Source organism: Ambystoma mexicanum, chromosome 9 (assembly GCF_040938575.1).
Source record: "Ambystoma mexicanum isolate Mex_15411 chromosome 9, UKY_AmexF1_1, whole genome shotgun sequence".
Lineage (NCBI taxonomy): Eukaryota > Metazoa > Chordata > Amphibia > Caudata > Ambystomatidae > Ambystoma > Ambystoma mexicanum.
The window spans coordinates 298,443,453-298,468,081 of NC_090931.1; positions in this window are offsets into that span (position 1 = coordinate 298,443,453).

Sequence of the window (24,629 nt, forward strand, 5' to 3'; positions counted from 1 at the left end):
CAAAGTCTGTAAACCAAGCACTAATTCAGATGGGTAAGAGCAAAACCAGTCATCAGAGCCGGCAGATGATTAAGATTTTGGTATGCGGGCAATAAGAGTGGCAACTATTTTATACTATAAACAGCTTTAAATTGGGGAACATTAATGTTGCATGTCACCCCTGTAGCGGGACATGGTCTCTCCCAGAGTGTGTGTTGGTTCCCATGTGACCAAGTCAATTAAAGGTACGAGCTGCTTCTGGCTCGGCAGTCTGAGTGATCTTGACTCCGGTGTCGTTCCGTCACAGCATCATGCTGGGCAACGCCATCCCTGGGGGATCCCAACGCCATGTGACCATGGTTAATGACGCGACCCCGGCCTGGGTGCCCTCAGAGCCGGGGCCGCTGTGAGCCGGGTGCCCCGGCCACGTGTAGAGCTCCTGTGATCCAGAGCGGGTGGGGCGACCCCCACCCACGAGTGTGCAGCATGATTGCTGCACCAATGAACCCCGTCGGGTGATCCCGAAATGAGTATGGGGGCTGCCCGGTGATCAGGAGCAGCCCCCCCAACAATTAACAGCTACTTTTACAGCACTTAGAGGGGTCCGGCATGATGTGCTGTTTCAAAATTGTGAGGCCACAGACCTTTTTAAGTCCAACCTGCTGAGCGGCCCTCCATCAGCAGTAATTTACTGATTGCCCTAAACATTTAAGTAATTCAAGTGACTGATTTGTTGAAAAAACGTCAATTTCCCATAAAAGAGTGTAAGGATCATGTTAGTTGTAGGAAAAAAAACCTTAATAAGAACCATTAAACAACAGATTATCTAACTTCCCAATCTTGCTAATGTCTGTTCATTAAACCCAAAGAGCTTTCCAGCAGTTGTCGCTCTACATAAAAATATCATGACAATGATTCATTTAGCACTTTCACCAAATTGTTGTACAGAGAACATATTTACATACAATTATTAGCCAAACGAAGTTGGTACTCATTTATCGAAGTTGGAAGGAGGAAAGGCTGAGATGGCCTAACCAGGAATCAAACCTGTGACCAACAGAGCACAGCAGTACCCGTTGATCTATCTCTCCTTTTCTTAAAATAACATTACAACTAGACAATTTAGGCCAGGTTATTTGCTGGAGTGATCGCTAATAACTGCACTTTGTGTCAAAAAAGAGAAAAATGTGCCAAAGAGGAGATCCCTGATACCCAACACTCTCTCACATTCCTTCTCACGATAAAAGAAACGCAAGCATTAAAGCGGAAGAAATAAGTGAATAAATAGAATTAAGGCCGCTACTTCTCCCATAAACCAGGCGAAGACAAAAGTTCTCTAGATTAGCCTAATAATGTCCTGCTTTTCACAGCAGTATAATTTTATACTTGAATGTTTCTACAATTTGGATGCATTAAAGCGACACCGAATAAAAGCAGAGAACTGGAAAGGCAGGAAATTGGATTTTAGTGTTTCGTTTTCATTATCATAGTCGTTTGTTAAGTAAGAACGTTAATCTATGGATCGTATTTAAACTACGGAGTGATGTCGCCAGATGAAGGATGACTGTAAATAGTTATTAGTTGGGAATTGGGTGCTAAAGACATAGAGAAGCTAGAAACCACATTGGCATTAACAGAACTGATAATTATGGGCACGGTTGCATTTTCCTTCCTGGGGTTTAACTTTCTTTTATGTCTATGGAAAGAGGCGGCCGAGTGGCTCCAATGCGGTTGAAGGGGCCATTTTGTGCAAGCAGACATTTTGTGAGGTGACCTTAGACAGTGGAAGCACAGCACTACAAAAGGTATATTCCCTGTGACAGTCGCCATGCCCCATAACTCCACTGTTATTAAGGGCTTTAATCAATCAACAAGCAAACATTGTGAGTTATGCACGTTTTGTAAGATGTCAGGGCTACTTATCTATGGGACTTAATTTACATTATGGAAACATATTTCTTGAGAATGAACAAATAAAATAATTATGTAGGGTAAAGGACGGTTGCCCTTGGTCGTGTTTAATGTAATTTCTAGCAAAAAGGTACTATGTAATGGTCTCAGATATCTTAAAATCTTCTCTTGGTCTGAATAATCGTTGTCAAAGGAATGTAGGCCCCCCGTCTATCTTTTTGTAAACCCACCTATAGTTTTCTCTTGATTGCACCATGTTTTCTATTACATTACAGTTTGTGGTCTCTATGTATGGCCCATCCGCAAGTGTTTCTGTTTAAACGGTCTGTCTAAATGTTTAGCATAACTGCGATGGTGGGAGGAGCCTACATGGACTCTTCTTTGGAATTCAGGACGAGCATGCTCACTCGTAGCGCATAAGGGGTTAAATGGTATAGATTCTTCAGCACTTTGCGTCCACACTAATAGTACGAGTGAGGCCGGACTGCAGGTAGGGCCTCTTAGATGTGCATCAGGATATCATTTGTAACATGTGCACAATCCAAATGTTTTTGTGTATGTGGGCCTAAACCTTGCCCGCATGGGAAGAAGTGTACATTTCCTCCCATGAACTATGATCGTGACATTGCGCCAACCAACTGGCTTTCCTGCCTATGGGCCCTCAAACAGATAAAACTCTCTGAAATTATTCAAATAGTCATTTCAGATCAATGCAGTCCAGATTTTAACCAAAATGTGATGGTATACGTAACTTTTTAATTAAACTATTTCATTTGAAATCAGTTTAGCTAGAACTTGTTCCTAAATTTTATGTATTCGTCTGCTTTAGTTTCCAACTCCAGTTCATCCAGGCGATACAGAAACAGCTGCCTGGGCGGGATGGTCATTGATATGATAATACGCTTGCCATTGAAGTCTATCCTGAATTGTCGTACCTGGGGCCATCTCAGCAAGAGACATAAATGCGTTAATTACGACAAAAACCCATCCATTTTCTCTGAAGAGTGTACATTCAGACTACCGGATCGCAATGATGAGCTGCATCTCCCTCACCGCATGCAATCACTCACCATCAACTTTGCCTTCGAAGGAAGAAGAACGTAGTGGCAAAGGAAGATAGAAGACTTGCCACCAAGAAGACACATATGTATTGCTGCCAAAGACAGGACGTAGCGGCAGGGGGGCTGATATCAGCTGTTCCAAACTAGATCTCCCATGCTTCGGTGATGTCGCACTGTTCAAGTGAAGATCTTCTACAAGGGGATTGAATGATAGTTTGGAGAGGCTTGAAACCTAGTGCTGTTCTTTCTAACGAAATTGGCAAGCTTTGAATCTGAACTGTTTGTAGCGTCATCTAGGGATCCTGCGCCACCACTACTAAAGATCCCGAAACAACTTTATACCCTCTTGGCTGCCAACAAGTCATGCTTACCAGATCTGGACTGCCAGTTTCCTTTTATTCCTTTACAGGATCAGGGACAGTGACAGTTCTGCCTGCCTTGGACTCCACCGTGATTGCTGCTAAATTCTTGCCTTATTGTGTCTGCCAGGACACTTCGTAGAGCCTGACGCGAGGAAGGCTTCTGGATCATGCTAACAACCGGCATGGCCTGAAGAGATCTCTATGAGATGACGAGATATGCCACTGAACCATGTGTTGGGCCAGATGTGGGGTTGTTCATTCTGATTTGGCACTGTCCTGCCCGCAGTTTTGGAACATTCCCTGGACGTGCCTGCCTGGAGCCATGGAGCGACTGGAAGACAGAGAGAGGTTTGGTACAAAGTTAAGTGGAGCAGCGGTGGTTAGCCCTTGCTTAGAGCGTTGAACTTGCTTGTACAGGAGGAGGATTGAAATCCTAAATGTCTGACTCGACTGAATCTAAAAGAGATTTCCTCATTCAATATCTGAGCCAAAGACTAAAGGGAACATTGCATAGCAATGTAACATTTGCTAATATCTCACCAGCCCATCTGGCCTAAGACAAAAGATGAAGTGTACTGAGGCTGTCTCAGAGACCTTCATCAATATTCAGGTGTTGTCTTAATAACTGTCATTAAAAGAAACAGCCTTCAGCCTTGGCCTACATTCATTCCAACGGGGCCAATTATTAATGCCCCTGCTTTTTTATGGGGTAGACTATTTGTGTTCCATTTTATGTGTGTTTCCTTTTATCATTTTTCTCTCATTCTTAATGCTTATTAGCAAATACATTTTCATTAATTTGTCTCCACTTGTAAGCCAAAAAGCTTTCATTCCTTTAACTACTGTGATCTTTTTTAAGTGACTGTGCATAACTGCCATGTCTCTCCCAGGGCAAGTTGAACACCTATGACTCAGTCCAAAAGAGAGAGACCAAGATATGTGTAATGATTTCTTAGTGTGCAATTCCCCATGACTGGATTGTTGTGGAATCTCTGGCGTAGCACATATCAAAGTCTTTGTCCAATTGTCCCCCTCAAACTTCAAGGGCATTTAGAATCCAACATATAGTAGGCTCCTGCGTCAACATCTAAAATAGCAACATCAACAACATAATAAATATGCCTGTAAATATGCCACACTTTAGTGACAGAGGGCCCATGTTCTAAAATGTGTAAATTGAACGTAATCATGTCAAACAATTTTAGATATGAAAATAGATGTGTAAAAAGAGAAATATACGGGCAATTGTTTTTTGTGCTCTGCTCTGTGTCCACATGAGACCATTGCTAAGCACCATTAAGGGAAATATCTGAAATCCACCGTTTTGCCTTTCTCTGGGTGTCCCCACAAGTTTCAACTCATTCAGACATGCTCATAGTCTTTCTTCAGGAGATGCAAAAGCATTTATGTTTCTTGGGGAATTGAACTTTCTGTTTTGTCATGGTTCAAAGAAATAGGACAGCTGGATACCTCCAACTTAGAAGGAATGATAAGGGTACAAACTCTCTTCTTGTCCCTTCCAAAGAATTTGCTGCATTAAACATTGCATAGAATTGGATGATATAAAATCCAGTTCAAACATTTCTTTGCCTTGCCAGGGTCATGATCAATGTTCAGCATTAACCCTTTCTTTTACAAGCAACCAACACCAAATGTCTTGTGAAAATCTCTTCCAATGTATCAGATAGGCCCATTTCTGTTACCCTCTCTGGGATCTAAAATATATTGATCCTGTACCATGGGGATGCTATCAAAGTGACGTGATCAGGTGGTGAAACAGTGGAGATTTGAGATCTAAGCAACTTCAACAAACCAAGAAGAACACACCTATAAATGCATGGCAGTGAAATGTAATTATTATTTGATCTTAAAGGAATCCTCAAAATAGACTATTTTCTTGTCACCCTTTATATTTAGTCTTTTAACTGACTAGTTTGTTTTAAACTAGTGCAAATACCCAAATAACTATCTGTGGCCGCACTAGGCATGTTCCTTTATACCTTGGCCTACTATTACTGTAATGTTTGATACCATTACAGGTAGATTGTGGCTGTTGAGCTTGCCAACAGGAAAATGGTGACAATGCAATTGAAGCATAGTTAGAATCTAGAAGCAGTAATGCAGGCGACCATCACACATGCTATTCCAGTGTCCTCTTTGTTCGTTCTGTTTTACTTTTGGACTACGGATGGAAAACTCAAAGCAAAGCTCCTTCTTCATTCACTTAATGAACTCTTTCAAGAAATATAAAAACATGTACTGTGTCTTTCTATAACCCACCTGTGTGCTAGGGATTATTGATGGCATCTAGTACTTTTAGAAGAAAATTGATATAAAAGTACAAACCAAACTATGGCAAAGGCAGTACATTTAGTAATTATATTGAGAATAGGGCAAACAGATTTTGAATGAAGTGGTGTATTGTCTAGCCGTTATAAAATGGTATTGAAATGTTGCTTTGAAAATTGTGTTTTGATGTATTGATCTTTTTAATGATGAAAGTGGAATAATGCTTTTCAGTAACTAATCGATAACATGGTTAATTTTTTTAAAACTGATCCACAAAATCTAGAATGAATGTTTTTTTAGATATCAATTAGAAGGTTATTAATAAAATGTAAAGCAACAATATAGCAGTGTTCTTTAGAAACTGCTAACAGTAACATCAGTCTACAAGGTTATTGTGTTGAAGTTTTAGCTTTAGCAAAGACCCCACACGATTTCACATAATCTTCATTCGACCAAATCTACTCAGCATATCATACATCCATTTATTGCACTCATTCCTACAGTCTCTTTTTCTTTTCTTTCTCTATGAATTCTCTTTCTCTATTTCTCTCCGTGCTCTGTCTCTCTTTCAAACTCACTTTAATTATAACTCTATGTCTCTGTTCTTTTTCTAGGTAGGTGCGAGGCATGTAGTCAGGTGTGCTTTTGCCAGAGCCAGCCCAGCCGTTGCTGTGAGTTGCACAAACAGAGGAAAAAAACGGGCTGTTGTTCGGGGTAAAGTGGCTCTAAAAATAAGAAAATGTTAATTATTTAGTTGCATTAACAATATAGACTAGCTGTTTTTGATTATTTACAATATTTATCCCTAATGATCAATTCCAGTATATTCATAATACGAAAGCTACACTTGTCTTTGTGAGCAAAGTACACTATCATCACCTAAAATGGCCATGTGCATTATTTTCTGCTAGCAATGTAATTCCAGGATGGATATGGCGATACATTATTGGTGTACACTTTCAAAATACCCCTGTGAGAAAGTGGAAGAGGACAAATAGCACCAAAAAGAATTCCAGCTTGCTTTGCTTAAAATCAAACTGTATTTTGGGAACATACAAATGATCACATGTCTTTATATTTGAATTTGACAATTGTGTCTGTGATTAAAGGTTTGAATGCTGGAATCACCTAGTATATAATGCACACTGGGTTTGGAGCTCAATTTATTTTTCCGATCGCTCACACGAACATTAAAATGTTTGTCACATTTAAGGATATAACAATTCAGGCAGCCGCAGGACTGGTATGTGAGGATAAAATGGCTATGACATCAGTCATGGTTTCAGTGTTTCAGCAGTGTCTCCGTATAAATATGTCTGACAAATGCTCAGTTCCCATTCACAGACATCTTGAGAAAATTATATAGATGTGTCTATATATATATATATATATATATATATATAGGATTTGTTCTGATAAGGTTACTACCAGTTGATTAAAATGTGAGTTTTTCTGAATTCTCAGCAAACAGAATCCAATGAAGATTTCACTTTAAAGTTCTTCAATCACAATATATATTTATCAGCCTCTGAAAACAAGATAACGCACAATCTGCTATGTTACTCCACCCATTCCAGGGGGTTATGCGTTTAACAGTCATTTACCCCAAAAGACTGACTGATCTTTTCCTAAGAACCTATGGGAAAGGCCCTAATCACTTCAGATAATGGAATGGTCAAAGCATCTGCTTTACCTTTTGTAGCATCTGGCCAAAAAGTTATTCCAAAATTAAATCATGTGCAGAATTACATCCACCGTGCTTGTCTAGGATTTACACATTTTCCCAATAAATCTAAGTAAATATCCCAAATGGATGTTCTCTGGCTTCTCCATAAGGGTGACACTAATTCCATGTTTCCTTGATGTTCAGTATGCCCCCCATAAAAGAATCTACAGTAGCAATCTTCTGCATTTCATTTGAGAACTGAAGCATCTTCCAATCCTTGCACATTTGCATCAACATTCCAATAGCATTGATTGAAAAATCGATTCCTTATTAGAATTTTCTTTTAGGTATTGGCTATTAAAGAACTGGAGTTAAAGAGAGCGGTTCTTTATCAGGTGGTTGTAGAGTAGGGGCAAGAGATTCTATGAGAGTGAGATAGGTAGCAGCCGTGAGACATTTTAGGAGAAATAGCTTGGGTTGATGTCAAATTTGGGACTAAATCTCATTAAACCTGCCTGTGCCCTGAGGGATTCCCAAACACTTGGAGCTTGTGCTTTTCAAGCCTGTATGCAAACTCATGTCAGATTCAAGATGCAAACAACTTATAGCAACTGATTGCGGTTCCCGGCATCAAGAGTTTTTTCATGGGTGCGGAACAGAGGAAGACAGGGTTTTGTGAGTAAAGCAATGGGTGTATGGCTTTGGATTTGTCTTTCAGTTAAAGAGCTGTCTAATGCAGAAACTCAGCAACAAAACCTAGAAAATGAAAAGCAAAGTGATTTATTTGCACCATTTGTTTTTAATGTACTGAGCATGTGACACCTTTCCCCACTGAGGGTCTGATGGCTAGGACTAGCTTCTCACCTAAAGCTTATCATTTAACTGTAACTACTTCGGGTGATCCGACTCCACTAGCAGACTTTAATCTTGGGCCGATCCTGAAAAAATCCAATATCTAAAAATAAATCCAGCAATAAGCACCTGAGGCTGCTGAAAAGTACAGCTCTGTAAACATTCAGAGTAATGTATCCCCCACCATAAATTGTAAGGATATTATAAGTCAGTTCAGTACTATGTAATGTACAAGTCTGAAGACTATGTGCTATATGCAAGCAGAGAGCTCTGACATAACCTTTAGGCAATAATGCTGTATTCCAAGGGTATTACAAAGGTATAAAATCTGTCAGCTGAAGTTATAGGCAGAGAGATGCAAGTGTTAAGGAGCCAATTTCTTAGGATACTCTCCTGTTGCCAGCTCCCTGGGAGGGAACCCACGATGAGCAAAAGACAGTCACAGATAATGACTAGCCGGGAGCATGTTATTTTAATCACCTGTCTTACAGGCTGACAAAAGAATCTCTCAGCTTTTCTTACAATTTAGACAAAACGTATAGTGTGGCAAAAAATACACAATCATTGTATGCTAATATCAACCTTCTATTTTGATAGGCCAATTTACTTAAAGGTCAAATTCATCACTTAGCTTCCATTGGCCATAAATACTTCCCGAAACACATGATAATTTTCTGTCAAAATTACCTAATTCATATTAATCATCATGGTTCGGTGTTTTCCAAATTTCATTAAACCACAAGATATATTTTACAACCTTAAAACTGGAAAAAGCAGGTTTTGGAAATGACGCACATTTCCAGACATCTATCAAATTCTGTCCAAGGTCATCCTGCCTTGCTTATCTGCTTCAGCCCACTGCCACATTTTATTTATAAAAAACCTTTGACCAACACCATTAGAAACAGCATATTCTACGATTTAAATTGCTGAATCACTGCATACTGGCTTTTTTGCACACACCACTATATTTTCTGTTTGCTCAACACTACTAAATCTTCATCGGGTTTAGAGGCCTGTAGCCATCTGTAGTGCAATGGCTGCCTTTTGCTGACCTATATTGTATATCGTAAATCAATATTCTGTGTTAATTATGTTGTGCGCAATGTAAGCATGTCTTTATGTTTTATGTATTTCCGAAATAAATGTGTGCAGTGTCACTTATTTTCTAATGTACCTGCCTATAATAAGGGCAGCCTGGCTGCTTCTAACTTTTACAATTTTGGACAGGAGGGCAGAACACATGCCCTTGAATTAAAATTTCACCTGTCTATTACCGGAGAGGGGGATAATCTATTCATCTTCACAAGGGTGAACATTCCACTCAATGAAGTTACAATAGACAAAAGAGAAACATTGGAGAAACATTGGCATGTTGGGACAAATTACTTATACAAGGAATTGTTGTCCTTTGCAAGTGTATTGACAGCGATGGAACTGCAAACATTCATGTTAACATACAAACATGTTCGAATATCATTATAAAGTACATCTTATAAATATGTTTGTTTTTATAGTACCAAGCCAAAAAATTGAAAACATGTCACATGTTCTGTTTACCCAATATGGAAATGTAGTGGGTATGAATTTCCTTGAAAAGGTTTATATGGATCAAGATTTTACAGAATGGGAGCACAGCAGAATTTGGCCTCATGGCAGGGATAGGCCTCAGTACAGAGATTGGGCCTGGCAGTGGGAATGAGCCTTGTAGAGGGGATGTGCCTGAAAACCGGTTTGTCACAATGGGGATGGGACTTGAAGCAAAAATGTGCTGTGGACAGCTAAGGGATCTTTTGGTCATAAAAGCGTTGAAGTAGTGATAGTATGGAGCGCAGATAACTGGATTAGGGCAGGGATGGACATTCTGTCAAACCTGGGCAGGCTTCGGAGTTAGGATGGGCCTTGGTTGAGGAGAAGGAAAAGTCCTTGAGTTAGGTTCTGGGACAGGCTTAAGAAGAATATCATGGAAGCTTGACATTGGTTGGACAGAACAGAGCAGAGAAACAGTGTCTCTCATAAACAATGTGATGATGTCACAACTAGCCAACCAAATTAAATTGTGGCATTAACACCAGATCCGGTGGGCCGGATTGGGTGTTCAGACCATTAGCACCCCAGTTTACCAAAGTAGCAACCCGGGTGCTAAAAAAAAGGATTTGACTTCTTACAATGGGACGCCACACACATCCCGTTGTAGGAAGGAAAATCCTTCACCAACATGGCTGCAATGGAAAGGGCAGTTCTGAGCAGAGAGGACAGTGCGACTGCAGTGGCCAGTGCCACGGTGGCCTCAATAAGGTAAGTTGGGGCCAGGGGAATTAAAAACAAAAAAGAAGATGGGGGAAGATGGCAGCAGGGGTAGCCAGGCGGCTTGGAACGTGAGCTTACATCAGTGTTATTGAATAAAATATCCCCTTCCGTACATAATAAGGATATTGTAAGTCACCTTGGAGTTCTCTGACTTTATGAAGGAACTAAGCATTCGGCCTTGTTCCTCTATTTGGTCACAAATGACTCTGTGAATTGCATTATCATTTTAACATACTGTGGGGGTACTTCATCCCATATATTCTGAATGGCAACTCCCATTACACTTGATATTATAAATACATAAAATATTCAAAGTATTATAACTGTTAGGCACATGCTTAGTGCTATGGAATGTACAGTTCTTATTCTCAGATATGAGAAACTGCAATGGAGTGAACTCCCTACTTGAATCTAAAGAGGGAGTGGTGGGGGCTCATTCTGTACACAGTCTTACAATGAAGTATAACTTGCAAGCTGGAACTTCTCCTACTTAAGCCCTGTAGAACGAGAGGGCTAATTGTGTACACTGCATTGCAATGCAATATAACTTACAATAGACTGAATTGCCTGCTTGAGCCCTATCGAAAGGGAGGACCCATTGTAATGGCGGTCAGGGGACTATTAACATCCTCCCGATGTACATGCAAGAGGAACTGGGCCATGGAAATCCCCTGCAAGAACAGAAGACCCAGACATAAAACAAAGTTAATCTGCTTTTATTGCGCATTCAAATGACCGGGATTGCAGCATGAACAAGGTAACATTCTCCACACGCTCTCAGTGTCTAGGTGATTGTCAGCTGGTTTTGTTAGTACGTGACATCACAAAATGAGGTTACATGCCAAAATCCTAATAGGGGAAGGGATTGGTAAATGAGGTGAGCTACATATGGATTATATAATGGATTAGTATACTTATTGGATGAACAATATCTGGTGGCTCCTCCTGAGACCACCTCCCAAAGTATCAAATGTAGAGTTACAGGTTAGTGAAAGGCGACAGGCCAATGCAAAATAAGGTTAGGTTAGCGTGGGTGGTGAACACGGATTGTACAAATATGGTCTTTTCAGCCTTGGAGCCTTGGACAGACAACCGGTCAACTGCAACAACTGAAGGTAGTGGGAACAACTCTGAAGTTGCTACATGTTCCCATTAAGTTACCTCATCCGATCTCCTAACCATGAGACAGAACATTTGCCTTTGAACCTGTCTTACATTTGTATTACACTGCCTTCTGCTCTATGCGAATAGTCATTCCTATCCAACCCAAATGAATAGGCACTCTCTGCCAGGAACAAGTCACGTGTGTAGGGACCACAAATGAAGCATTGCTGGCTGTAATTATGAGGATTTGGGCTTGGGTTTCTTGCAGGTGCTCTGTCCCTTTGCTTATCTGGAAATGTCCCTTCTCTCTATGTACTTGGCTATCTGTACACAGTGATTCCACTGGAAGTGTGTCCAGCCAACCTCGAGTGGATCAGCCTGTCGGCTCTCTCCGCATCTCCAACTCTTGTAGCTTCTCCCATTCATTCCAATGTAGCTGCATCTTCCATTTTGATTTGCATGGCTATCCATGTTAGTCAAGTTAAGCATCAGCAAGCTGTTCATATGCATTCTCGTGAGTCTCGCGGTTTCATGCTCAGCAAAAAGAGTATATGTGTGTGTCAGTCCTCGGGCTATGTGAGTCATAAGCATATCTTTTGTGGCTACCAGCAAATAGCTAAGATATCTGCGAAACCTTGTGCATGGATGCATATGTACTTTATGGCTAATGCATCTACGTCATGAGGTCAGTTGTGATGCCATCCGCTCCTTGTAGTTCTAGTCAGTCGACTTGCTGTATCGATTGCAGGCTAGTCTCTTCTGTTACATCATCTTGGTATGGTCTGAATGATTGTTTGAGCGAATAACGTCTCTCACATCTATGATACATCAACGATGAAGGAGAGGGGGGCTATGAGTGAAGTACATCTCTCTTTTCTATGTTGACAAGAAGAGAACGGGATGGGTGTATCGAGAGCAATGTTTTGGTCCCTCTCTTCAATCCCCCCTCTTGGCAACTGGTCGCCCACACTCCCCAAATTGTTCTCTCTGGTCATTTACAATTTTGGAATCCATACTCTCACTAAGTGTCTAGCATGCTTTACTTGGTCGTCTAAGCTCCAGGTCATGTAACTGCAATCCCCATCGGGTTCACAGCACACCCATTTTCCCCAGTGTTTTGTGGGAATCTGGGGGAAAGGATAACATTGTGCCTGGTGGGAACGGAGGACACTGCTTCAGGTGTGATTGCAATATGCCAAGAGTCTGTGTTTTCCCGTCTGTCTTTGTCTCTACGTCCAATAAGATTGTCATCCCTATTGTCTTATTAGTGGTCTTTTTGCATTGTGCTATTGCTACTCTGATAAGACAAAAGGCAAATAAGACTAGTACTAAGGCTGCTATTGCCCATTCCTTGAGACAATCGTAATTTTCATTCTGTACTACTTCAACTGGTACTGTCAAGAGTGCATGTGCTTTACTCCCTACCATTCCCTCATTCCACCCTTCACCAGTGAATATCTGTCCATACACTAACAGTTGAGGTCTCGTCTCAGCATCCTGGCATCCCCATCTCCCTCTGTCCTGTCTCTGGGCATTGTAATTCCTTTTGTGTCACTATTCTAGCTTCCCCCTTGTCGGGTCTGTCGGAAACGTATTCAATTGTTTTGTCAGCGCTCCAGTAGTCGTCTATCATTTCTTGAGTCTTGATGTAGCTATCTTCATACTGCAACATCTCCCGCAACATCCATCTTAATGTGACCCATCTCCCTTGAAATTGACCTCTTGTGGTGCAGAGAGCCAACTGCATAAGGCATTGTGATCTAGCTGCTGGACATTTTGTGGCTATGAATGTTCTGGAGGTACTCATGGCATAGGGGATGAGAGAACCGACATAGCAGCTCTACCTCGTTGTCTCTCTCCCCACCTTGGACATGTGTTCATACCACATGTTGTTAGATACTTGGGCTGAATCTGCAATGTAAGTGTGTACATGTTCAAAATCTGTGTCTGCACTTTGTGTCTTTTTACTTCTCTGGCAGCGCTACTCGTTGGACCAGATGTGGTTCCCAAGATAGCAGGGGTAGTGTTAGCAGGTACCAAAGCACATGCATCAGACAATGCAATCTTTTGTAATGCAGTGAGGGTAAAGAGATAGAGACAGCAGAAGGCAAACAATAATAACACAATGAATCTTGCAGTAGCTTCAGTGTTTTGTACCACTGTACTTCTTTTGTATTGTCCATAGAGTCCATAAAATAATTTGAGAAATTCATTAACATAATACAGCAGTGACAATGTATGCCAGTCAAGCTCTATGGCGGTAATGCTGTGTAAGTGCTCTAAGAAACAATCATTCCCAAAAGGACCTAATTTTGAGTAGTGTTATAGCTGATGAGTTAATGCTGGATAAGTGTGTGCGACGTAAAGAAGGAAAGCATAAAAGAACACTTTAGACGATATCATTGGGTCAGAGGTTTTGACCATTTTTATTTCCACTAGGTATAAATGCATTTGCCACAGTCAGCTCAACTTTCATGATGAATACCTAGCGTACAAAAACGGCAGTGTACCTAGTCTAGCTCTTTACTTTCCTCTTGTCTAACTCTAGTCTCTGATCCTGTCTGTGATGTAGGGTTTCTTCTCCTTGTAGCTCTTCTTCTTGTTTTTGATCATCTACAAGTTGGGGGAGAGGGGGTCTCACCTCTGCAGGACTTGGCGTATCTGCAATATGGTTACAGGTGTTTTTACCAGCAACCTTCACTGCTCTGTCCATCGCCTGTCGTACAACATAGGGTCCGTCGCACCTAGGCTCAAACCAGGAGTGAACAAAATTACTTAGGAGGACCTGATCGCCGGGATCGACTAGTGGTGGCTTAAGCAGTTCAGAGTCTATTGCTTGAGCCTTATCTTCCTCAACCTTCTACAACCCCCCCACCGGGATGACTGGAGCTGTTGAGAGATAAAAGAAGCACTGAAGCAACATAGTCACGCATCACTTCACATGGGACACCAGAGGTACCCTGTGCATCTTTCAGTGCTCTAGTGGGAGGAGCAATTAGGAGTCGCATGCGTTGTCCTGTCACCACCTCATGTGGGGTTAAATGGGGCCAGATCCGGGTTGATTGCGATATGCGAACAAAGCCAAGGGCAGGCAATGGAGCCATCCCTTCTATAATGTTGCCTTTATCTTGGCAGTTTTTTCCTTCAGCAAGCCATTAAGGTGTTCACAATTCCTGTTCGGTTGGAGGTGATAAGCACAGGAAAACTTGTGAGTGATCACCAACAGGGTTGTGAGGTGCTCGAAAATCTCATTTACGAAGGGAGGTCCATTGTCCGAACACAAGTCGTTGCACACCCCCATCATGGCAACACCTCTCTGATGAGGAATTTAGCTGTACTCAGGGCATCAGGGTGTGAGCATGCCCCGGCTTCGATCCAGCAACAAAAAGGGTATACGATGTGAGAAATCAGAAGGTGTCTCACCCACTATTCCCCGGGGATCTGCCATGCAGGTGGCCAGGACACAGCCATCACTTTTGGATCCTGTTCCTGGGGGTGGACAAGTGAGGGAGGCTCACCAGGGTGGGGGGTCTTCGGGGAGTGGGAGTGGGACACCAGATGGTGAGGTGTGGTATCACCTTCCCTATAACACCTTTACCCCATCCTACAAGGTAGGATATTTAGGGACTCTACCCCCCTTTTACAACACGAACACTTGGACAGCCCGCTATTAGTGAATACAGACTAACACCCGAGCAGTATACCTGACGTGTCCCAATACAATGGTCAGGCGAGGTCAGGCAATTGCCTGACCATCACACACACATGACTTCCATTAAGCTTCCCCACACGGATAAAAGGTGGAGCATGAGCGCACAGTTTGAGCTAGGCAAAGCACAGGAGGAAACAGAAGTTTCAAGACAGCAGCTGAATGAGAGAGAAAAATGGCAAAACAGAAGGGTATTCCAAGGAGGGAACATTTCGACAAGGAAACATTACTTTCCAGAGACCTCGAGAATAGAAAGTATAAGACCAGGAAACCAGGCTGAAGAATCCTTCATTATGTGTTGGAGATACCCGGGGCCCTCCTGCGTAAATAATCAAGGTGGGTAGAATCACCAGCCGTCGTGGTACCATCCTTGGCTCCAAGAACAAAGCAACATCAGCGAAATCAACACAGCTGGTGAGTTGGGGAGACCGATACAAGACCGGTCTGTGTTGAAACCAAGGTTGCAAGCAGCAACATTGTATCGTGAGTGCTGGAAAGAACATTGTTAAAACGTGTGTGATAAGAGATGTAAGTAAAGTTGAACTGCTGATGAGTGATTGAACTTTAAAAGCAAGGTGCAATACCTTTGACAGAGTGGTCCCGCACTGCATGGGTGCTCAATCGAAGGTCTCTGTAAGTTATCCAGCTGAGAAGTGGCAAAAGTGAAAGTGAGAAAAAGATTATAGCAAGAAGAGAACGAGTAATTGTGAATCAAAGTGGTCGTGCGATGGGTCAAGCAAAATCCTGCGCACAGTCGAAAGTCTTCCATTTTGATGAAGCAGAGAAATTCGGTCCGAGCCCGGAAGAGGGAGACCAATTGAAGGTTTTGTGTTAAAGTGGGTTTGAGCCCAGTGGAGGGGGATCCGGGGTGAACAGTAAATCACCTGAGAAGTTGTATATGTGCAATATTTGGTCCGAGTCCAGTGGAGTGAGAGCAATTGAAGATTTTGTGTCAAAGTGGGTCTGAGCCCAGTGTAGGGAGACGCGGGCTGATCACCCAAGTAGCTGTAAATGTGAAATCCTAAGAAGAATGGAACTTTAATGTTTGTCATGTTGCATAAGGCCCTCTGAAATAAGAGACTTTGAATGGCAAAGAGACTTTGGCATAGAAGGCCCTGTTGTTGACGTTTTGAACGGCATCCTCATGATAGAGAAGCCAGAGAATGTGCTAAGCTTGAGTGTGCTGCCTTTTCCTTTGGTGAAAACATGGCAATAGCTTTATTAGTATAGGCCCTTTTATTTTGACAGACTCTACTAGGACTGCGTTATTATTGTTTGACGGTCGTAGCTTTCTCCCCTCCTTACATTTAGGATTGATAGGTGTTTTTCAAACCCCATTGAAGTTCAGAAAACACCCTTGAACTGAGATCACATGTGTCTGTCTTACTGTTTGATACCATGGGTATCATAATGACATTGGCGGTAGCCGTGCCTGTAATACATGTCATTTTTTTCTGGCACCCGCGAATGGGCAAATACTGGGTCATTACGACTCTGCCAGACCCGGTATTTGGCCATTTGCGGGTGCCGGAAAAAAGATGCTCCCCATTCTCATTCGGCCCCATAGGTCTGAATGGGAATGGGGAGGTCGGATGCACCGGCACCGTTTATAACGGTGTCGGTGCATCCGTCATGCTGTGCTCGCGGGTGCAGGTCTGACCTGGCGGGTAGAAAGGCACCCGCAAGCACAACTCGTATTTTCCCGCCAGGGAACTACATTACCGGCAAGCTTACCGGTACCGTAGTTCCCTGACTGGCAAACATATAATGAGGCCCCATGTCTTCCTTATATATGGTGGGTGCAGTGGAATATGACTCAATTGAGACAAATTGGGGAACCCTAACATTCCAGAAGCTTAGACATAGAGCTTCAGATCCCTATATTGCCAGAAAAGAATCCATAGGCTTTGATATCTGGAGCAGCAGAGAAGCTGCTATCCCTGCAGGATGATTCGCACAGACTTAGTCCTAATAGCCCCTCTTTGGTGTTATACAAGATTGGCTCCAAAATCAGTCCTGGCTTGAAATTCGGACTGGATGTCCTAGCGGGTGTAGAGGAGCAGCTACATGCCTCTGCAGGAGACCCTGCCCCCATTCCTTCCATATGTTGGAGACATGAGACCGTGCCGTGTTTGACACCTTCTGTTGTGCCAATACCTCAGCGTGTGTTCGAAAGAAGATACCCGTTCAGACAACCCTACCGAATGTATCCCCGAAATGATGACAACCTAAGGGAGGAACTCCCTGAAGGAATATGGGAAAGAGCAAAGAAAAGAAGCTATTGACGTCATAAAAAGTATGCACGATGTCCTGAGATATTTGCTGAAGAGGATGTATAGATCGTAAAGAAACTAATGACTAAGTGAAGAATAAAGTGAACTTATAAATGCGAAAAAGAAGATTACACATGCACAAGATGCTGCAGAAAATCAACCGTTCAATAAATGTACAGACATTGAAATGCAAGGTAGACATCATAGAAGCTGGCTATACATAGTGAATAGAAAACAGGCAGGGCCACCATTATATAGAAGCAGGACATCGGTATCATGAATTTGGTAAGCCAGGACCCATGAAGCGGGAAGGGAAAACTGTGTTGCAGCAAGAATAAGCGGAATTGTGGATCTGCAAGACAAGGTTGTCTGGCTTGGAGTCAAGACTGAAGCAGCCAAGGTCTGCTATCTATTCTGGAAATGAGTGAACGTGCAGAGGATGAATCTTCCCTTGTTAAAGTGCAAAGAAAAAACACAGAGGGTGCCAAGTTTAATTCATTTAGAGCAATTAAAACCTGCAAAATGGACCAAATCGTGTTCTCCTGTCACGTGAGCCAAGGATGGAAATAGAGTTTGAACTTGGAGTCCCAGACACGATAGGGAGTGCTCGCACTCCCGTGCATTCTCAAAGGCAAGGATACTTTGCAAAGACAATCTTCATGGTAGAAGGCATGGACGATAAGAGATGCTGGGCTAATTAGGTGGTGGGGTAGTGTCATGCCCCATCTCCTTGCACCTGGCTCTGAGCTTGCGTGCTGCTAAGTAAACCGAATATTCCAGTTCTGGCACAAGCATGACAAACAATTGTATTACACTGTATAATGAAGGACCTTATAGTTTGAAGAACAATGAGAAACTGTGTATCTAATGTTTCTGAAGATGACATGTTTTAGAGGTAGGCATATGTTGTCCACCTGATAGTGGACCACCAATCAATATCCTAGCTATTATAGAAAACCATATTTAGATGTTTCCCTTAGCCAATCCCGACCCCTGATAGTTTTTTTTATTATTGCCACGTAGTATGACGTCACCTCTGATGTATTTTTGGTATACAAACTATGTTTTGTGTAAAGATTGCTGAGAGACTGAGCGTACATCCATTGATTTTCGTTGTTAACTCCCTATTTTAGATAATTGTTAAGAAAACAGTGCTTTGCCATCTTCCTGAGTTGGTTTGGTTATTTGGACTCAGAATTATTCTGTATGATCCCATCCATTCATATGCACGTTCCTAAAGGTCCCTAAGCTCACAGGCATCATCGATCCTGACTTCCGGGGAGACACAAAGGTTTTCCTACAGAACCATGATGAAACTCGATTTGAGTTCCATCATGTGGAAAAAATTGCACAGGGAATTCTTGAAATGGCTCTATTTCCCATTTTATAGAGAGTGAACCAGAAGAAACTGAGCGAGGTACCTTAGGCTTTTGGAAAGCTGATGAACCATCTACCATTGAGACAAAAAAGGAAGAAGAACCTAGCATCCTTCCCAACCTAGCCTTCGGCCAGCAAAATGATCCAGCACTTGCATGGGCTTTCTTACATGTGATTCCCAAAGGGGAAGGATTAGAGAAGGGAAGTCCCTTTTTCTTCCTAAGGCAAGGATTACTTATAGAAAGGAACCCAAAACTCAGTTTTTATACCCCAAAACCCAATCGAAGGATCGCGCTAGAGATTGCTAATTCTCATTTGACAAGGGGACACTTAGGACAATTTAAGACCCAAGTGCACATCAGTGGGAAGTTTTACTGGCCAGGTATCCATGTTGATATGAAGAACCTCATTCAGACATGTGAAATATGCCAGAAAACCAGTATGCATTTTCCCTTGCCTGTCCCTCTGAACCCTTTACCAATAATAGAAGTCCCTTTCTTCCGAATTGGGATGGATATCATTGGACCATTAGAAACCTCTAGACTGGGTAACAAATATGTCCTTGTAATCATTGATTATGCTACCCGATTCACAGAGGCATTCCCCATGGGGTACATCATAACCCAGCAGATTTTAAAACAAAAACATCTCTTGCCATATTTTTACAGGGTTGGTTTCCCCAAGGAAATTGTAATGGATCAGAGATGCAATTTGATGAGCAAACCCATGGGTGGAGTCAAGGAATTACTCAATTTTTCCACCTTACAAACCTCAGTTTACCACCCCAAACAGATGGATTGGTAGAAAGATTTAACAAAACACTTAAGATGATCCCAAGAAAGTTGGTAGACAAGGACGGGAAAGACTGGGATTGCATGTTTCCCTGGGCCCTATTTGCAGTAAGAAAGACCCCTTAGGCATCCACCGGATTCCCTCCTTTCAAACTACTTTATGGTACAGAACCACGAGATGTCCTAGACATGCTCCCGTAGAGCTCGGAAGAAAGAGAAGAGACACCTATTCTTCTCCCACAAACAGCTACCCAATTGCGAGAGCATATGAAGCTTGTTCGAAATCTAGTCTATAGTCACATAGAAAAAGCACAAGCAGAACAAAAATCCACCTATGACAAGAAGGCAAACTTAAGATATTTTTCAATAGGACAAAAGGTATTATTCCTCTTACCTACCTCTGAAAATAAACTTGTCTCAAAATGGCATGGTCCATATGAAGTATTAGAGCAAACAGGGACCTGTGCTTATAAAATAGCGCAATCTGACAGAAAACTAAATACCCACCTCTACCACATAAATCTCTTTAAAGTGTGGAAAAAACATCCTACTGAAGCCACTGCCTCAATACTGTCTTGTTTGGTACTGGAGGAAATTGATAATTTTGAATTAATTCCCCAAGAGCTATCTAGTCAACAACAAGAAGGCTTAAAAGATTTAGTCAAGACATTCCCTGATATATTCTGTGAGAAACCAGGGAGAGTGAAAGGCACATATCATGATATTAGAACTCCAAAAGGAAATGTTGTCAATTTGAAACCAAATAGACTCCTGGAAGTCCGTAGGCAGATAGTGGTTGAGGAAGTGAACAAAATGCTAAGGGAAAATATTATTGAACTCTCGTCAAGCCCATGGTGATCCCCTATTGTGTTGGTCACAAAACCCGATCATTCCTGCAGGTTTTGCATAGACATCTGACATTTCTGACTTCGATGCCTATTCTATGCCACACATCAATGAATTTATCGATAAACTCGGAAATGCCACCTTCCTATCAACCCTTGACTTAACCAAGTGATACTGGCAGGTCTCAGTACATGGACCTGATAAGGAAAAGACAGCTTTCTCAATGCCCCTGGAACTATTCCAGTTCAAAGTCCTTTGGCCTACGTTGGGCCCCCGCCACCTTCCAACAGCTTATGTGCAGGATATTACAGCCCTACTCCGATTTCTGTGGGGCTTATATTGACGACATAGTCACTTATAGTAAGACTTGTGAAGACCATCTTTTCCATCTCTTTACTTTTATGAGAGCCGTCAGAGAAGCTGGCTTAGCTGCCAATCTATCCAAATGTAAGCTGGCTCAATCAGCCATGAAATACCTTTGCTTCTTTGTAGGGAATGGCAGTGTCTAGCCTCAATGAGAAAAAGTGAAAGACGTCCTAGATACCTCCATGATGCCTAACATCAAGAGAGACCATTCTTAGGGTTAATCGATGGGGGCGTGACCTGGGAGCATGCAGTTAGGACGAGACTGTGTGAAGCTCCCACTGTGACACTGACAGATCCTTGCAGTGACTTTCTTTTATTGCTTATACCTGCTGCAAAACATCACCCCTGTGTTGGGGAAACCAACGCTGAGCCCATCAGCCTTCACCCGACACGAATAGTGCCTGCAGAGGGGCACATTTCTGCAGAGAATGGGGGCCCTCCAGCGCTCTAAAATGGCAGCTGCCGTGTAATGCGCGTCTAATATGGCGACCTGTGGCGGAGCCGGGCCGCGGAATCTGTGGCTGCTCTGACCCCCCTGGGACCTGTTGGCGGCGCACCCAATAGCTGCGCTGCGGTCACTGAGGGAGCTAATCCGGGCAGACCCAGAGGAGACACGCTTGTGGTGCAGGGTGGGTGGGCTGGGATGCGTTCCTTGCCTCTGGTGGGCCTGACCCGGAGTTGTGAATCGGTGTCACTACAAATCGCCCACTGAGCCTTTGGAGACACTTTCTGCTTGGGGAGCTTCCGGGGATCTGAACTTGTGCTACGGTGGTGCAGCATGCAACTGCTTACACTTGTAGCGGTGGTGACACATCATTTCTGCGACTGCCCTACACCTATGCCTATGCCTATGATCCGTTGGCCACCATGTGAAGCCAAGGTAGGACTCTGGATTTCTTGGCAAATGCCTCTGCTGCCCCCACCTGTGCTCAACCCAGGCACACAGATTGCACTGCAGGGGGACGTGGCCTAGAGGTCCTGCGGTGGCCTTTCCTCCAAAATAATCGCAACACACCTCACTGTACTGCTGTGATGGTGGGGTCTACGGGCCTTTCTGAATTTGGCATCACTGGACCTCTCTTCACAAGAATCCATACACTGCACCTATAGTGTGCCCATCCATCTTTGCTCTGGCACAGTCTCTCTGTGGTCTGCCTGTTGCGCTTGGCCCTCTGCCGTGGCTGAACCCCCCTGGGACCAGAGGATACACTGAAACTTGATCCACTGCCTTCTTCTCCTAGGCATGTATTGGGTGGTGTAGCATTGCTTACATCTTGCAGGCTTAACCAAAGATCGCCAGCTATGTCTCCTACGAAAAACAAGGGGAAACTCACCATTATAGAGTCATTTTCCAACGAAAACAAGAACAATACCGCTCCTCAAGTGTCTGGAACTGACCAACTAACATCCCTAGAGACTGGTCAAGACTCACAAGACAACCTAGTCCTTTCTGCAATTGCCTCTCTGCGAACCTCCCTGGAAACCAAAATAGACAAGGTCAAGATTGATTTGCAGTTGCTCAGGCAAAATGTCAGACAGTTGGCAGAAAAGGTATCATCTGAAAAATCTCTGATAAATGACCCTGTGGTTACTAGTAAAGACCTAGAGGGGAAGGTCAAGGAGCTGGAGAGGAGGAACCTCTCTCTGGGACAATGAGTGGAGGATGCGGAAGGCAGATCACGGCACAGCAATATACGTGTGCTTGGCCTGCCGGAGGGAACGGAGGGATTGGATCCGACCTCCTACACTGAAAATCTGTTGCTGCAGAACATTGGCCCTGGCAAATTCTTGGAAGGCTTTGTGGTCGAGAGAAGCCATATATCGCTCCTGGAAAAGCCGTCCCCGGGATCTCATCCTAGGCCTATGATTGCTAAGATCCTCAACTTCTGTGATAGGGAGGTAATTTGACGGCACTCCAGGGAGGGGGGTGAGATATCATGAGAAGGTTCCAAAACCGCCATTTATCCAGATTATACCCCTGCAGTACAGAGGGCTCGAAACTCATTTGTACTTATAAAGGCTAGGCTTAGACAATTAGGCCTCAAATATATGTTCATATATCTTTCGAGGCTGAAGATCCTCTACAAGGGCAAATCATACTTTCTTAACAGTCCTGAAGCCGCAAAAATGTAGATGGAACACAATATCCTGTCTTTTCAAGGTGGCTTTGGTACCTGACTAAATGTATGTGTGGTATAACTTCTCTCCAACACTACATCTCTAAAAAAACGCTGACCACCCTTTATTGATGGGGGTACATTTGATCGAACAGTTGGGTTGATGCGCAGCCCATGCTCTGCTTGTAACCGTCCAGACTAACCTGATCCTTACCACTGGTGTTCCTTTTGGTTTCCCTTGATTAATGCTACTTAATCCAAGATTTGAATTCACTGCATATGTCCTATTTGTTCAGTGGGGGAGTTAGTAATACCCACCGGCTCTCAGTTGACACAGGTGACTGGCCCGTTGCTAGTCCCGATACCTGGTACACACTGGCCACCCCAAGCCTTGGTAGTACCTGGATGCCTGAACAATATGGTTGGGTTGGGCAATGTTTCACGGTTCTGTTGTTTATGTTATTCAGGGATTCACTCTATACATTATGGCTCATTAGGGTAGGTGTCCAGATTAGCCGGTGGACAATGGGGCAAATCAGGAAACTATCATGGCTGCCATTAGAATACTATCTTTGAATGTGCAGAGTCTAAATTCCTATCTACGTAGGAATCGGGTGAAATCCTACATGCAGTGCAGGAACATTTCTTTAGCTTTACTGCATGAGACCCACCTACTAGCAGAAGGTCAGGAGGTGCTCTTGAGCCGCTGGGGAGGCACAGGCTATGGTGCTACGTACTCTGGGTTCACCAGAGGAGTGCTTACTTGGATTAGTGGGTCACTCCCCTTCCAATTATTGGAAGTGGGAAGCGACAGTGATGGGAGGTATCTAATTGTCCAAGGTTACACACAACACAGGGAAATCTGTATTATTAATTCATACTTCCCAAATCATACCATCCTGGCCCATGTTCACACACTTTGCAATCTTATAGCACCCAGACAAGAGATGTTAATTTTTTGGGGGGGCCACTTTAACCGTGCTAGGGATCCGACTTTGGACAGGCCCCCACCCCCCGCAGTGGCCCTACACCAGTATTGATTGCCCTAAATGCGACGTTAACTGACCTAGGCCTGTTGGACATCTGGAGGGAATTACACCCAACCACCAGAGGGTACTCTTTTTATCCGGCTCCCCACAAGCTCCACACTGCGATTGATTACTTTTTACTGGGAAGGGACAATTAGCTGAATTCTGTAGCGTGGAATATATGGGCCGCACCATATCGGACCTCTCCCCACTGATGGTCGAATGGAATTTTACAAACCCCAGACCTCCAATACCAACATGGCGCATGACTTCCAACGCTCTAATGGACGAGATTTTCAGGAAATTACTGTCAGAATCTTTAACCAATTTATTTAGACAACAATGTGGGCAGTGTGGAGAGCTGGTTCATCATTTGCGAAGCCCTGAAAGTGGGGACTCGGGGGAGGCTATAGCAGGAGCTGGGAGCATCTGCCAAATGTTGTGGGAGGAGCTGGAGGTCAGAGAGGAGGAGATTAGAATACTGGAGACCCAGACCCCAAGTTGCCGGGCGACTGAGGGAAAACTAGCTGCGGCTCGTTCCTGGTCTCAAGAGGCATGGGGGAGACTGTCCAAGTTTGACAACACCAC